This window comes from Typopeltis vanoorti, chromosome 14, assembly GCF_054136105.1.
Source record: "Typopeltis vanoorti isolate ZY-2024b chromosome 14, IOZ_Tvanoo_1.0, whole genome shotgun sequence".
Lineage (NCBI taxonomy): Eukaryota > Metazoa > Arthropoda > Arachnida > Uropygi > Thelyphonidae > Typopeltis > Typopeltis vanoorti.
The window spans coordinates 87,923,500-87,939,081 of NC_143562.1; the positions used below are offsets into that span (position 1 = coordinate 87,923,500).

Sequence of the window (15,582 nt, forward strand, 5' to 3'; positions counted from 1 at the left end):
TTGCCTCAACCCCTTCCCATAACCACCTTTCCTGAGTCCTGATATTATCATAGCCACATCTTTGGACCTTCTGATGAGTTCTCTCATAAGATGACCTGGTAACCAACTATGAGCACAGAATTCCATGTGAGCTGATTAATGTCTGAAGGAGCACCACAGCCACAGTCCTTATCTCTAGTAGGTTACTTTTTTCACAGCAATAATGCAATGCATAATTTTTGCAATATATGCAATGTGCCTTCTGAACTCCAAATCTCTGCAGATAGGGTTGGAAAAGTTTGGCCATTTCAGAATTATCAGGAATGCTTCAGCATTCAGTCAGCTAAGTTCCAGATAAATAAAATATAAATAATATCAGCATGCATTTAAACTTCTGAGAGAAGCAGCAGTTAGAATGTAATCAATTTAGATTAATTCATATAATTGTTAAATATAGTGAAAAAACGTGTCTTCTTCAGTATTTTTTCCAATCATCTAACAAAGTAGAAAGTGGGCACAACAGTAATAACTATTTACTTATGGGCATAATTAATGTAAATGAATTATTATAAACCATGTTTAGAGAGTGGTTAGGGTTTCAGGTATTCCAGGAAGCATGTTAACAATTTGATATAGTAGAGATGTTGATACTTCTGCTAACACCATTCATCAGCATCTCTGCCTACCCAATCTGTGAATTTAGTGAGAAGTAAAAAAAGCTGATTAAAGAATAGATTACATATGAGTTCTGAGGAAAATTAGAAGCATGAAGAAATGGCATCAATGGCACAATCATATTAAAAAGTAACTTGGCTTTTTAATATTCCACTCACCATTAGTTCCACTGACACGTGTGAGTGGAACTAATTTAAGACAATATGGTCATTGAAAAGGAAACGTGTTCGATGACATGATACAGACCCTGATTAAGACCAAGATCCAAATGATTGACGAAGTTTATAGGAACTCAGACCTAAATGCGAGATCTAAAAATATTGTGGGCTGACAAATAACAGACTAATTTACAGGAAATAATGTAAACTTAATTATATAATAAAATCATAATATCCTGTGCATCTGTTGAGGGCACTGGCAAGAATTGATGATGATAATAAATATAAAATGGCCTTTTTATATATATATATATATATATATATATACCATTAAATTATTTGTTTATACTATACTAGATAAGAACTCAGTGAAAAAAAAGTTTGCAATTTAAATTTACTTTGCAAAAAATACAAAAGCAATTGTATTGTTCAGTTGGTAGAGGGTGGGATGCCACTTCTTAGCATTTTTTTTTACAGTTGTATTTAAACAACTTTACAGGATACCTCCATCTATCAAAAAATTAGTTATAACCGAGCCCTTTGTTAAATTTTTCTCTAAGTTGCAAGCCCTTGTTCTTCTTGTTTACTTCTTGTTTTTTTTTTTCAAAAAAAAAAAATTTTAAAAAAATTATGAATTTTTTGAAATATATTAAGCGACAAACTCATACGGTAACCTAACAAAGTGATTTTATTAAATAAAATATAGTTACTGTTACCACCATTTTACAAATAAGAATTCACTTTTGGTAATCGCATATAAATAAATAGGACTATAAAATAATGGCCATTGATTATCACTTGAAGTATAAAAACAAAAGAGAAATAAAACGTACTTCAATATTATTATGTTTAGATAATATTTATTTATTCTTTATACATTGTTTGTCATAAAAACTTCTATCGCAAAACAAAAGAAATTTATTTTGTTTATAAAAAATGCGGACTATTTCATATGTGCGAATATTTCGTTTAGATCATACTTTTTGATTGGCATTTGTGCACAAGCTGTATTAATAAAAGTTTTTTTTTGTGAAATACGGCTTTTTTTTTTGCTCGATGATGCGAGCCCTTTGTTAAAATTTCCATAGCTCACCACTGGTTATAACCTTACAAAAACACAAATTGAACAAATAAACTGCTTGAGAACTGTTAGTTGGGATCAAAATACTTCGGACAAGTTGAGCACTAATTTTGGAAGAACTTCTCATTTATATGGTCTCCCAAAAATTCATAAAGGTTATCCAGTAAGACCAATCATGAATTGTATAGACTCTCCCACCTATAGAATTGCTAAATGTCTGTTACATTAACTGCCCGTACTGGACAATCCAGATCATTCATCAAGAATTCCATACAAGCGTCAGATTTGTTAGTCAGTTTTGACATTGTTTCCCTCTTTACCAACATTACGTTATCAGACTGTTAATTTACTATACGATGATCCTCCTGATATTGCAAGGATTTTTGAATCTGTTACAGAATCAGGATATTTCAGCTGGAAAAATAAGATCTATAGATGGGTTGAAGGCACTGTCATGGGTAGCCCTCCATCTTCACCTTTGGCAAACCATTTTTTTGAACTATCTGGAAGATACCTTGTTTTCATCACCCCCTATCATTCATCCCCAGCCCTCTCATTGGTTTTGTTAAATTGATAATTCCCCCCCGTTTGTCTTCATTTTGAAAATGAACTTACCGCCCCTACAACGGATCAATAGCTTTCATTCGCGAATTCAATTTACCATGGTAAAAGAAAAGGCTGGTAGTTTACCATTCTTGTACAAGCTTCTTATGCACACAGTCTCCAGTAATTTGTCAATCAGTGTTTATCGAAAACCTACCTTTACTGGCAGATACATTCATCAAAAGTCTGCTCATCATACCTCTCAAAAATTTAGTGTTATCAAGTCGTTAATTAATAGAGCATAATGTATGCTTCTCTCCCTCAAGCTTATAACAAGAACTTCTCACTATCAAAACTTTAATGGAATTTAATGGTTACAACCTTCATCAAATCCAGAAGATAATTGAATCCCATGTTCCAACACTTCAGGATTCTTCAAAAGACTGCATGGTTTGAAACCCTTATATATACATATATAGTATCTCTGAACCTACTGGGAGAATTCTGACCAAGTATCACCTTATTCCCTCATATTTTCCTATCAACAAAATTTCTCATCTTTTGCCATCTGCAAAAGATAAACTGTCACCCCTATCATTAGGGATGAATTACATTCACTTGTGAATATTATTCACCCCTAATGTTAATGAATATAATTCACCCCTATAATTCACTTGTGAATGTAATCTGACATACTTTGCACAGACAGGTCATTTTCTGGAAAAAAAGAATTAATGAACATCAGTATTATAGTGAATACACGAAACCTCAAAAGTCTGGTCTAACACAACATAGTATTGACACTAAACACAGTATCCAGTGGGATGAAGCTCGTCTTCTCCATAGAAGCAGCTTTAAATATGAATGCCTTTTCAAAGAAAGTTGCAAAGCCCTTTTACATCAGCCAAATCTGAATCAGAATGATTGTCTCTCTCCCAAAAGTTTGGGAGATTCTCATTTCATGTAACCATCAAAAACAGTTTTAATATTATTTATTAATATATTAATTTCTAATATGCAGCAACCGTTTTTAACTTGTAAACCTATTTGTATATACCGTGTATTCCCGCTTCTTTGATTTGCTTGTTTCTACGCACGCATGATGTACTGTTATTTTCAGTATGAAATATCTGTAATTTCTTTTCATTAAAGTTAATTATTAATTACTATGGTTATTGTGTAATTTGTGTTTATAGTCATGCTACAGGTACTTTTAAAGATTAAATTTAAAAAAAAAAAAAGTTGTGTTTAACTTGATACTGAGTTTAACTGTGTAACTTTAAACAAAGAGAAAAGCAAATTCTACAATTTATAACTCATCTACAATATCATTGCAGATGAGTTATAAATGGGAAAATAATGTCAAATCTTGCATTTCACTCTTGCACTACAACTCCATCAGTCCATCTAAATGCTTGTTTTCTTCCTGGCATCAAACATGTGTTTGATGCTAGAATGTCAGGAAAAAGTCTTTAATCTTTCATCTTCCATTCTGTTTAAGTGACTATACCACCTTAGTTAATGATGCTCAGATATTCCCGAATACTAACAATGTAAATTTTCTTCCCAATATCTTCATTTCTAATATATGATTCTGTCATTGATACCATCTGTTTATGTGTGTATATATATATATATATATATTTTTTTTTTTTCTTTCAATTGTCTCATATTTGTCTAGTCTTTCAATTGTTTTGTTTCTACCAAAATATTAGATCCATAATTTAAAATTGGCTTGAATACAGTTTTGTATTTTGCCACTTTTTTTTTTTTTTTTTTTAATTTCCACCTTATCTGTTTCGTATTGGGCTCAATGGTCCAATAACTTTGCTTTTTAGAAAATCTGTATACAACAGGGCAGTTATACCTCTTTGAACTGCCTATAGTTTCCCTGTTTTTGAACATTTTTTTTCACTCTCAGAAATCCTGCTGATAAAAGATGAAAAGCCTTATAAAGCTTCTTTACATCCTAAGTAGACAAGATTTGAACCCAGGGCAATGTTGACACCAAATGAACTACAGAAGATTCTTAAAGTGCAGATGCAAATATTTCAATAACATTTCAATACTACTGGAAAAAAAGCAGAGTTTATAAAAACATCTAAATATTAGAAACTAAGCAACTATAGAAATAAGTGGTAAAGTTGTCTAGAAGAATAGAAATGCAAGATATGCTTATATAAATCTTATCTGGAACACTCAGAATCTGAAATTCCTCTATAATTTACAAATTCAGTTTTATTTTCCTTTTTACAGATGGGTACTCTGAAAGATCAACTTCATCAAATTCCTGATGTACCCTTGGGGGAGGGGGTACAAGATCATATGATAACACTACATGAAAAAAAGTTACACCATTACTAACTTCGATCAATAATTTCCCTCCAAATTAATCTGTTATCCGCCAAGATTCCAATATTATCAGATCTTATATTTCTATCTTTTAAGGTGCTTCTTACTGTATCAATCCATCTACATATCTTGGTCTTAATCTGAATCTTGTTCCTGCCAACTTGGCAAAGAAAACTTGTTTGCTAATCTTTCCACTCCATTCTGTTTAAGTGACCATACCACCTGAGATTAGCTCGACCAACACATTCCTGAATGCAAACAATGGAGAGCTCTTTCCTAATATCCTCAATTTTTGATCTGATACTGCCATTGATGCCATCCATTCACTTCATTATCAGAGGTCTCTAGTCTTTGAACAAGTGCTTTATTTCTAACCTAGCTCTAAGATCCATAAGTTAAAATTGTTTTGAACAGTCTTGTATACAGCTAATTTAGTGTTTTGACTAATTTCTTTCTTATTCCATATAAACTTATTCAGCTGACTTCCTACCATACCAGCTGTACTAATCCTGTTGTCTATTTCCATATTTAATTTACCATCTTCACTAAATATTGTGCCTATATAGCTGAAATGTTATACTTGATCTATAGGTTCACCATTCAGATTATAGTTGATGTTCTCAATATTTCTGCCTATTTTCATTATCTGTCTTTTTACTGCTGATTTTCATACCAAATTTATTACAACAGTTATTCAATTTAGTCAGGGAATCTTACAAACTTGTATTGGATTTAATCAGAACTGTGACATCATCTACATAAAGTAAAGAGCTAAGATTAACATCACTTATTTTGATATCAGATTTAATACCACTTTCCTTTATAATGTGATCCATATAGATAATAAACAAGAGTGGAGATAATGTGCACCCTTGTCACATACCTGATTTTACCTCAAATCATCTTCCTGTACCTCCTTCAGTTTTAACTGCTGCTTTAGCTTAAGTAGTAAACTGAAATGTTTTGAAAAGCTTTCCTCTTGGCACCTTGTCATATGCCTTTTCCAGATCAACAAAACTTAAATAAAAAATCCTTGTCATATTCTCACAATTTTTCAACTATTTGTCTTAAAGTTAAAATTTGATCCTGACAACCTCTATTTAGCCTGAATCCAGCTTGTCTTCAGTATGCTTCCCTTGCACAATTTTTCTTAGCCATTTATGAAGTATACTTACATAAATCTTACCAGGAACACTCAGTAGAAAATACCTCTAATTCTCACATTCAGGTTTATTTCCCTTCTTATAGATGGGTATCTGCTCCAATCATCTGGAATTCAACCATCTGACCACGCCTTCTGAATTATGCAACGCAACACTGTAAAACTTTTTATATACCTCCATATTTGAGCATTTCTGGCCAAACGTTATCTACTCCAGCTGCCTTTCCATATTTCACATTTTTGATGACTTTGTCTACTTCAGGTATAGATATATATTCCTGAGTGCATTTTCTGTTGGGATTTTTCTATCATCTACCTGACTTACTTACCAGGAACTTTCCATATGCTTTCTTCTTTTCGTTGACTGCCTCTTTAACTTCCTAAGTCCACCATGAAGTTCTGATTTTTTTATTCTTACGGACAACCTCACCCCATGCCTCTCTGGCTGAATTAATCAACGCTTTCTTCAGGATTTGTCATTGAATCCCCAAGGTTTGGTTCTTGTTTTGAAATTCTTTAATTTTTTTTTAGACTTAAATACGCAAACAACACTGGAGAAAAAAATGAAAGATCTACTCCAATCATCTGAAATTCAACCTTCTAAATTATGCACATTTTCACTATATAATTTAAGGAAATTACAACGTACTAGGATATACATTAAAATTAAATTTTAATATATTTCTATATTTCGGCAACGTCACGTTGCCATTCTCAAGAACTTAAGTACAAGACACATGCACGCAGGCACAACAAACAGTAAGTGAGGAAGAAGTAGGAAGCTCATTATTTCTCCTAAAGTCCTGATGGTGCCCTCTAGCGGGCAATGTTGGTATTCTTGGGCGATTGGGCTGAAGGTCTTCTGATGTAGGTTTCCCAAATTTGAGGAAGTCTCATGCAGCCAAATTTGTTGAGGTTTGAATCGTTTCTTAGGGCTGAAGCTGATTCCATGAAAAGCCTTTCATATCTGTATTTGCTACAGTGTATTATCCTGGCTTTCTTCCACTGTATTCTATGGCAGGTATCCAGAGCATGGTCAGCAAGACCCGAGTGGCTGTATTGGTGAAACCGGATGTAGTCCTTGTGTTCTGAAATTCTGATATTTGCTGTCCTGCCTGTTTGACCAAAGTAGGACAGCTTACAACTGCAAGGGACCTGGTATACACCAGGTATGTCTAGGGGGGGGGGGTCTTTAGTAGAGCGGATAAGGGATGCCAATTTTTTATATGGTCTGTAACAAGAAGTTAAGTTATGTTTTTTTAGGATTTTTGTGATTTTTTCCGAGGTGCCTCGGATATAGGGTATGGTGATGGATTTAGAGTAATCCTTGTTGTGAGGGGGTTGTGGTTTACTGGTTTCAATATTTTTTGGATTTTTGGGGGGGATAGCCATTGGCTGAGAAAGTGTTGAGAATGTGGTTAGGGCATTGTCATTCGAGCAGATAAGTTTAGCCCTGTTGTGTAGTGTTTTAATGACTCCATATTGTTGTGAGGAGGGGTGGTGAGATTGTTGGTGAATGTATCTGCCTGTATGGGTGGGTTTTCTATATATTGAGAAAACTAAGGTTCCATCAGGCTGGCATGTGACTAGTGTGTCTAAGAAAGGAATGCAGTTGTTTTTTTTCTTCTTCCAGGGTGAATTTGATTCTGGGGTGTTGGTTGTTTAGGTGGGTTAAGAAGGAGAGGAGTGCATTGGAGCCATGTGGCCAAATAGTGAATACATCATCTACATAGCGAAGCCAAACGGTTGGTTTTTGTGGGCAGAGTGTAAGGCTTTCTTTTCAAAAGTCTCCATATAAAAGTTGGCCAAGGGTGGGGAGAGTGGAGAACCCATGGCTGTCCCCTCTATTTGTTTGTAGAATTTTCCTTGCCAAACAAAATAGCCTGAGTTTATTGTGAACTGAAATAGGGCTGAGATATCGGGAGAAATTTAGCTTGGATTAGCTCTAAAGATTCTTTGAGTGGGACATTCGTGAATAGGGAGGAGACATCAAAACTGACCATTATGTCAGTGTGTTTGAGTGTAAGGTTTTCTATGCTGGCTTTGAAGTGGGGTGAGTTTTTTTTTATGTATGAAGGTGTGTTGCCAGTATAGTGTGAGAGAGCTTTGGCCAAATGTTTAGCTGGTTTGTATGTGGGGGAATCAATGCCATCCACTATGGGACGTAATGGCACATTTTCCTTGTGAATTTTTGGGAGTCCATAAATGCGGGGGGGGGGGGGGGGGGTATGGAGTTATATGGTTTTAATTTGTTAAAACATCTAAGCCTTTCCACGAGAATCATAAATTATGCACAGTGCAGCCATTATAAAATGTGTTATCCTTATATGAGAATTTCTGGTTGAATATCAGCTATACTAGCAGCCATTCCACCTTTTTTGATTTTTGATGGCTTTTTCTACCTCAACATTTAATTTTTTTTTTTTTAATATAAAAATTGAAGACAAAGTGTACCTAACCTTATTATGCCTTATCCAAATCAACAAATCTTAGATACGAATACTTCTTTCTTATATTCCCATGATTTCTCAGCTGTTTATTTTAAAGTGAAAATTGGATCCTGACACCTCTGATTGACCTGAACCCAGCTTGCTTGTTCTTTAAGTTTTCCTTGGAGAATGAGCTTTATTTCTTAGCCCTTTCTCAAGTATGCTTGAATAAATCTTATATATATATATACACTCAGTAATCTCAGATTAATAATTTATTCAGATAGATAAGTACCGTGAAAGCTCCACTCCAATCATTTGGAATTTGATTCTCTGACTAGGCCTTCTGAATTATGCAGTAGACACTGTAAAACTTTTATATCCTCATATTTGACCATTTCTAGTCATTTACTCCAATTGCTTTTCCATACTTGTTTTTTTTCCCCTACTTCAAGTACTGATATTCTTTCTTTCCTAATGAATTCCATTGTCCTATCACTGATTGTTTCATTTAGGAATTGTTCAAAGTAATTACTCTTGAAATGAATATCTTTTTCTTCAGTTTTCATGTCACCTTTACTATCCCTGATTCCTTTTACAGTACTCCTTCCTCCATTTTCAAAGCTTTTTCAATAGCCTTCAGAATATCTTACCACCTTCCTGATATTTATATTCTATGTTCTTACCAAAGTCTTTGCATGGCTTCTGTTGGGCTAGTTTTACCAAATACTTTACTTTCTAACATTCTTTCCTGTATTCTCTCAGAGCACAAGCTAACTTACTTGTCATCTTCTTATCCTTGACTGCCTCTTTAACTTCCTCAGTCAAAATGGAGTTCTAATTTTTTTTTTTTCTCTTCATTTTATTTTTGCAGACTTCACCATATGCTTCTCTGGTAAAATTAATCAATGTTTTCTTCAGGGTCCATTATAGAATCACTGAGGTTTGCTTTGCGTTTTCACTCTCTCAATTTTTTTTTTTTTTTTTTTAATAATATTCGTGTATTTCAGTCTACAGTTCACTTCTGACAGCAGCTGAACTTTGATTCTTTTTAAAACTTTATGTATTTTTCTTTTCAATAATATGATATTCAATTTTATTCAGCTCAAAACTAAATTGTTATCACTTTCTATTTAGAATTCTCTGTATAGTCTAGTGTTCTTGAACAGGTGTGAAGATACTACTCTCCACAATAAGACTCTTATTATTCCTTTAACTTCTCTCCATGTACATTAATGCACATCTTTATATTGGAATACAGTGCTAGTGATGACTAGTTCATGTCCTGAACAAAAATCCAGCAGGCACTTACCATCATTATTAGCTTTGCTCTTTTCTCCAAATTTTCCCCAAATATTTCTATATACCTAGTAATCATTTCCTAATCTGCTGTTTAGTTCTCCAACAAGGACCAACTTCTCCTTTTCTTTGTGTCAGCTATCTTCTCTAATTATTCAAAAAATTTCTCCATTTCATCCATAGTAAAACCTTTATGTGGGACCATAGGCACAAATAAGTCTCATTGTCCAATTACAAATTCTGATATTCACTGACATCACAGTACTTGATATTGCCTGACATTCAAGATTATTCTCATATTTAATGTTGAATACTATAGCTATCTTTTCTTTGATCATTATTGCCCAAATATAACATCTTCTATTTGCTGCTTAAAAATCTCCCCTGATTTTATCATCATCTTCTTCATTTCAATAACATCTATTATGTTGATCTGGTACCAGAGTGAATTCTAATTATTAATAATTGCCTGTCTTATAATTCTGAATAAATTCTTTTCCCCCATGATACTCCCAGATGCCTATTCATTGCAAATGAAAACTACATGATCACTCACCAACTGTGCAAGTGTGATATTTATCACAATCAGATCACCTTGATCGAATTCTCGATCCTTATGTTTCCTCCAAAACAAAGCCTAAGACATATCAAGCATTCCAAAAGAACTACATAAGATTTCGGGTAAAATTTATGTAAGCATACTTAATAGGCTAAGAAAAATTATGGAAGAGGAACTCAGAACATACTGAGTTCAGGTCAAATAGCAATTGTAAGTATTAGATTTTCATAAATCATGGGAATATAACAAGGGTCGCTAAGTTTTTTTTGTAGATCTACAAAACATACATGATAATGGTACAAGAAATACTATTCAAAATGATACAATTATATGAGGTAAATGGGACATTATATCAGACAAAACTTAGTACATATCTGAGTTGTAAGTCAGCAGTTAGAATTCAAGAAGGTGCAGAAAGATGGTCTGATGTAAAATAAAGTGTTAGACAAGGGTGCACACTTTCTACTGTTATTCATTATTTATTTAGATCATATTATGAAGCAGTATTAAACCTGATATCAAAATTATATTTTAATCTCAGCTCTTTACTTTATGCAGATGTTATACTTCTAAATAAATCCAGTACATGTCTTCAAGACATATTTATATAGAATAAGAAAGAAACATTATAGAATACAATATGAATAAAAAGAAATAGTTGATTAAAGACTACACACCAAAGATATGAAAGTTCTAAGAAAAATTAGAGGATTAAACAGAGGAATAAATTAAACAATTGCTGTTAAAATTCTGGTATGAAAATTAGCAGTAAAAATACAGACTACCAACATGGGGAGGAACACTGAAATTATCAACTGCATCCTGAATGTTGAATCAATAGAACATGTAAAACATTTCAACTATTTAGACACAATGTTTGTAGCTCCCTACAGTCATATTTGGTTAGTATGGTGGGTCATCCACTGCAGGTGGCATTTGCAGTTTACTCCCTATGCTTCCACCATCTCAGTATGGTATCACTGATTGTTGATCTGGGATAGCCCAATTTGTTAACAATTTGCTGAAACAGATAGGCCTGCAACATGGTATCCTATCACAACCCCTCTTTCAAACTCAATCAGTTTGAAAGAGGGGTTGTGATATCCACAACTCAGTGCAACTATGTCCATTTCAGCTGGACACAGTTGCACTGACTTGGGAGCATCATGTTCTTCCACAATTTATGCTGGCTAAAAACACCTGACTCTTTGCATGGCATGATTAGCTGAGTGGTTAGCATATCCACTCTCCAGCAAAAAAAGGCTGCGGGTACAAATCCCACCGTGGGCATGGATGTTCGTGATTGTCTGTGAAAATACTAGTGTTGGTGTAGACGATGAAGGTAGTTGCGGTTCATTGTAGTTGGTGGATTCCGTGGTGAGACGAAGAGCTGTGGAGTAGGTGTCCTCCCTCGATAAGTCTTTGGACTACCTGGAGGCGTCACGTAATAATAATAATAATGCACCTTGCCCATGGGGGGGGGGGGGGGCGTCTGCTGACTTCTTTCCAAGCAGTATATATGTCTTACATAGATACTGCAATGGACACTATTACAGATTCATCTATATTTTACAACAAAATATGGAAATAAAGTTAAGCAAGAAATGTCGAAAAATTTTAAGTATAAGACTTTTTTTTTGATTTATTATTGGACCATGATTCTTTATAAATATATGTATACAATCTTCTACAAGTTTTGCCAGCTTAAGTCTGCCTGGCTTCTTCAGGACTTCACCTCACTTACATTAAATGCTAAAAAAAAGACTGCAGTAACGACAATAAAATTAATTAAAATTGAGAAAAGACGAGAGACATTAAGAGCATGGAGCATGGATACTTAGTCATTGTTTGTAGATCGCGTTTTATAGTTTTTCGCGAAATTGAGTTCTGCTAAACAGTAAATTTATTAAGCTTTTCCAAATGTCTTTTAATATCATGCCTTGATTTCTGTTGAGATTGTCTCCTGTCCGGAGTACCACTGAAGCTTCTTTAAAGTTTCTACATCTGAAATCTTCAATGTACAGCATGGAGCTGTTGTCCCAATCGATGGAGTGGTTCAAAATCTAGAAATGATGGGCTAATCCTGAGGTGTCTGTTCTGTTGTTGTTGACATCTCCTATATGTTCTTTTTTTTCAGATTTCTAGGCTTCGTGATGTTTGGCCTATATAATTCAGTCTATGGGAACATGGGATGTTATATACACCTGCATACTTGTAGAAGGCGATGCTGTCCTTAGGAGATCTTAACATGTGTCTTGTAGTTAAAATAGGTTTGAAAGCAACCCTGATGTTGAAAGACGTCATAATTTTTGCTATTTTCGTTGAAACCGAGCCAGCATAAGGTATGATGATGTATACTGAGTAACTTGAGGCTGTCGCTATGGGCTGTTTCTATTGAGAATCCTTTGAATAATATTTTTTGGGTAACCATTTTTGACTAGAGTTTTAGATATGAGTGAGAGCTCATCAAGCAGATCTTTTTCTTCTGTCATGATATTTGTTGCTCTATTTTTAAGCAAATGTATAATGCTAAGTTTTCGTACATAATGGTGAGTAGATTTAAAGTTTTATCCATTCTGTTGTTTTTTTATTAGTATGTCCAAAAAAGGTAATGATTGTTATTGTCCGACTCTAATGTGAACTTAATTTTTTGGTGGAAAGCATTTTTTTTTGGAGGAACTCATGTAAGGCATTTTCTGTATCTTTCCAAATGATGAAGACATCGTCTAGGTAAAATTTTCTTACTTTTAAAATATTATTATAAAGCTTATGAGAACTCTGGTAAATTTTCAAAAGTTTCAAGTTATTTTTTCTATATTTTGTTATAAAATATCTAAGGATCCATAATATCCTCCATTATAATGTCTCACTTATTTCCAACTGAATCATCTAGGTCAGGTGTGTCAAACTCAATTGGACTGTGAACCATTTGCCAAAAAAGAGCATCTCAAGTGGGCCGCAAAAAATATTTTTGACTCAAAAACCTGCACTAATTAGAATCAAAGGGAAGTGAAAGGATGAGTATAAATAAATTGGAAAATTAAGGGGTCAGCAACCGGCAGCCCATAAAAGGTTGACCATACTTACATAGCATGTGGCCCGTATGCTGAATTATTTAAATAATACACTTTATATTATGAATAATAAATTAAAAATAATTTGATACCTATACTTCATGATATCCCCATGCAACTTGGCGCAAGTCAATCGTGTGAGTCATCATGAGTGGGGATAACAAAGGCGACTTCATCCGACAACAACCGAGATTTTGGTGCACTTTTGCAATTGCGTTCCCTGGTCCGTCTTTTAATATAATTCAATAACATCAACTATTATTTTCAGAGGATATATATTTGTTAAAAATAATTTCAAAAACGGGTTCAAGAAAACATAAAATTGCAGATGAAAGAAGAAGGTTTAATGAAGAATGGAACAGCAAGTACTTCTTTGTTGAAAATGGGGGTAAGCTGCTTTGTCTTATTTTTCATAAAAATGTTGCTGTTGTGAAAGAATATAATATCAGATGTCTTTACAAGAATGAACATGAATGCCAATACAGGGATTTGAACTGCGAATTTACAAAAAATTAAATTAATAAATTACAAGCTTCTTTGACTGCTCAGCAAAACATATTTAAGAAGCAGAGTATTCATAATGAATCAATTGTTTGTACTAGTTATGTCGTAGCGGAACTGGCTGCGAAAGAAGGAAGGCATTATACAGATTCAGAATTTAGTAAGCGATATTTATTATCTATAATTGAACAAATATGCCCAGAAAAGAAGACGTTATTTCAAGATATTAATTTATCTGTCAGGAAATGTGCATATACTTTATATGCACACTTTATACAATTATATAGAATGTATAAAGTCTCATTAATAACCATCACAAAAATTTCCAGATCCTCCTGTTACTTTGAAATTTTTTGTTTGTGTTGAAATAAAATACTTCTCTCTCTCTCTCTCTCTCTCTATATATATATATATATATATCTTTTTTTTTTTTTAAGGGGGGGGGGAGAAGTCTATATTTTGGGAAATTTTTTAAATGTTAATGAAAATATTTTGGAGAAAGATAATATTTTGGGGTTAAAATATATATAGTTGCATAATATAATTACAGTAATTTTAAGCAATTTAATTGTAGTATTTTATTTTTTTACCAACACTTGATAACGTTTATTGTTATGAAATTCATTATGGCAGAAAGATTGATGTCCATTAGTCAATCAGTGGGCTGTTTTGTTACCTTTCATACGTGAGAATAATTGTTCGCATAAATAGGTGCTTCAAAAATAACAGAATATTTGCTGAAAAATTTTTTATTTCTGGATATTTTGACCTAAATAAGTGTATATTTTTGGAACTCTGACTTCTTGGTATTTCTCTTTTAGAATGGAATCATTGTGAAAATCAGTAAGTTCCATTTGAATACAAATAGATTTTTCGAAATTAAAGGAAAAAGGACATGTAAAAACCGAAAAACCTTCTTGCTCCTTAAAATCTTTAAATCGCCTATCAAATTCTTCTTTAATCTTTTCTAGTTTGGGACAATATTGAGAAAAGGTAAAACTTTGATTCTTATTGTTCAACTGTTCACACATAGGAAAGTAATTTAGAATATTCTTTCTTAAATGATTTTGAAACAAAACCAATTTACATCTAAAACTTGCCAGTGCATCATACATGTGTGTTATTAACTGATCTTTCCCCCTGAAGTCTACCATTTAAATCATTCAAATGTGCTATAATATCAACTAAGAATGCTAGATCTTGTACCCATGTCTGATCATTAAGAAATGCAACATCATGATTTTTCATTTAGAGAAAATCAAATTGTGGGAACAATTTGATTTTCTCTAAAAGAAAAAAAAAAGCTTTTCAGAACCTTATGACAAGATAACCAGTGAATCTCTGTGTAATAAGGTAGCCCTTCAAATTCACTCTCCAAGTCTTTAAGAAATTGTGCAAACTAGCGGTGATTGAGGCCTCTGGATCAGATGAAGTTCACAGTATTTGTTACAGGCTTGAGTATGTGCTCATTTCCAATACTTTGGAGCATGGGACCTGCTGAATACATTTCCTTTAACTTTGCTGCAAGTCTTGGTACAAAACCTTTATTTTTGCCTGTCATTGCTAGAGCACCATTGGCTGTCACAGCTACAAGCCTGTTGGAATTTTTCAAAAATGTATTTCTGAAAAATTTCAAAAACTCTTCAGTAATATTCATATTGTCTTCGCAAACCCAAAGAAACAGAGAAATTTGAGCCACGTTGTGAATATTGAAACTTTTGTCAAGTGCATTTGAAAAGCACTGTACATTTGTGGATATTTCTTGCAACT

General features: G+C 33.5%; 1 protein-coding gene across 2 annotated transcripts in view; it reads right to left on the reverse strand.

Moving 5' to 3' along the window:
* LOC150099735 (HAUS augmin-like complex subunit 1) overlaps nucleotides 1-15,582 on the reverse strand; it is a 140,790-nt gene that overhangs the window by 52,038 nt on the left and 73,170 nt on the right. The gene's annotated exons all lie outside the window — the stretch shown is intronic.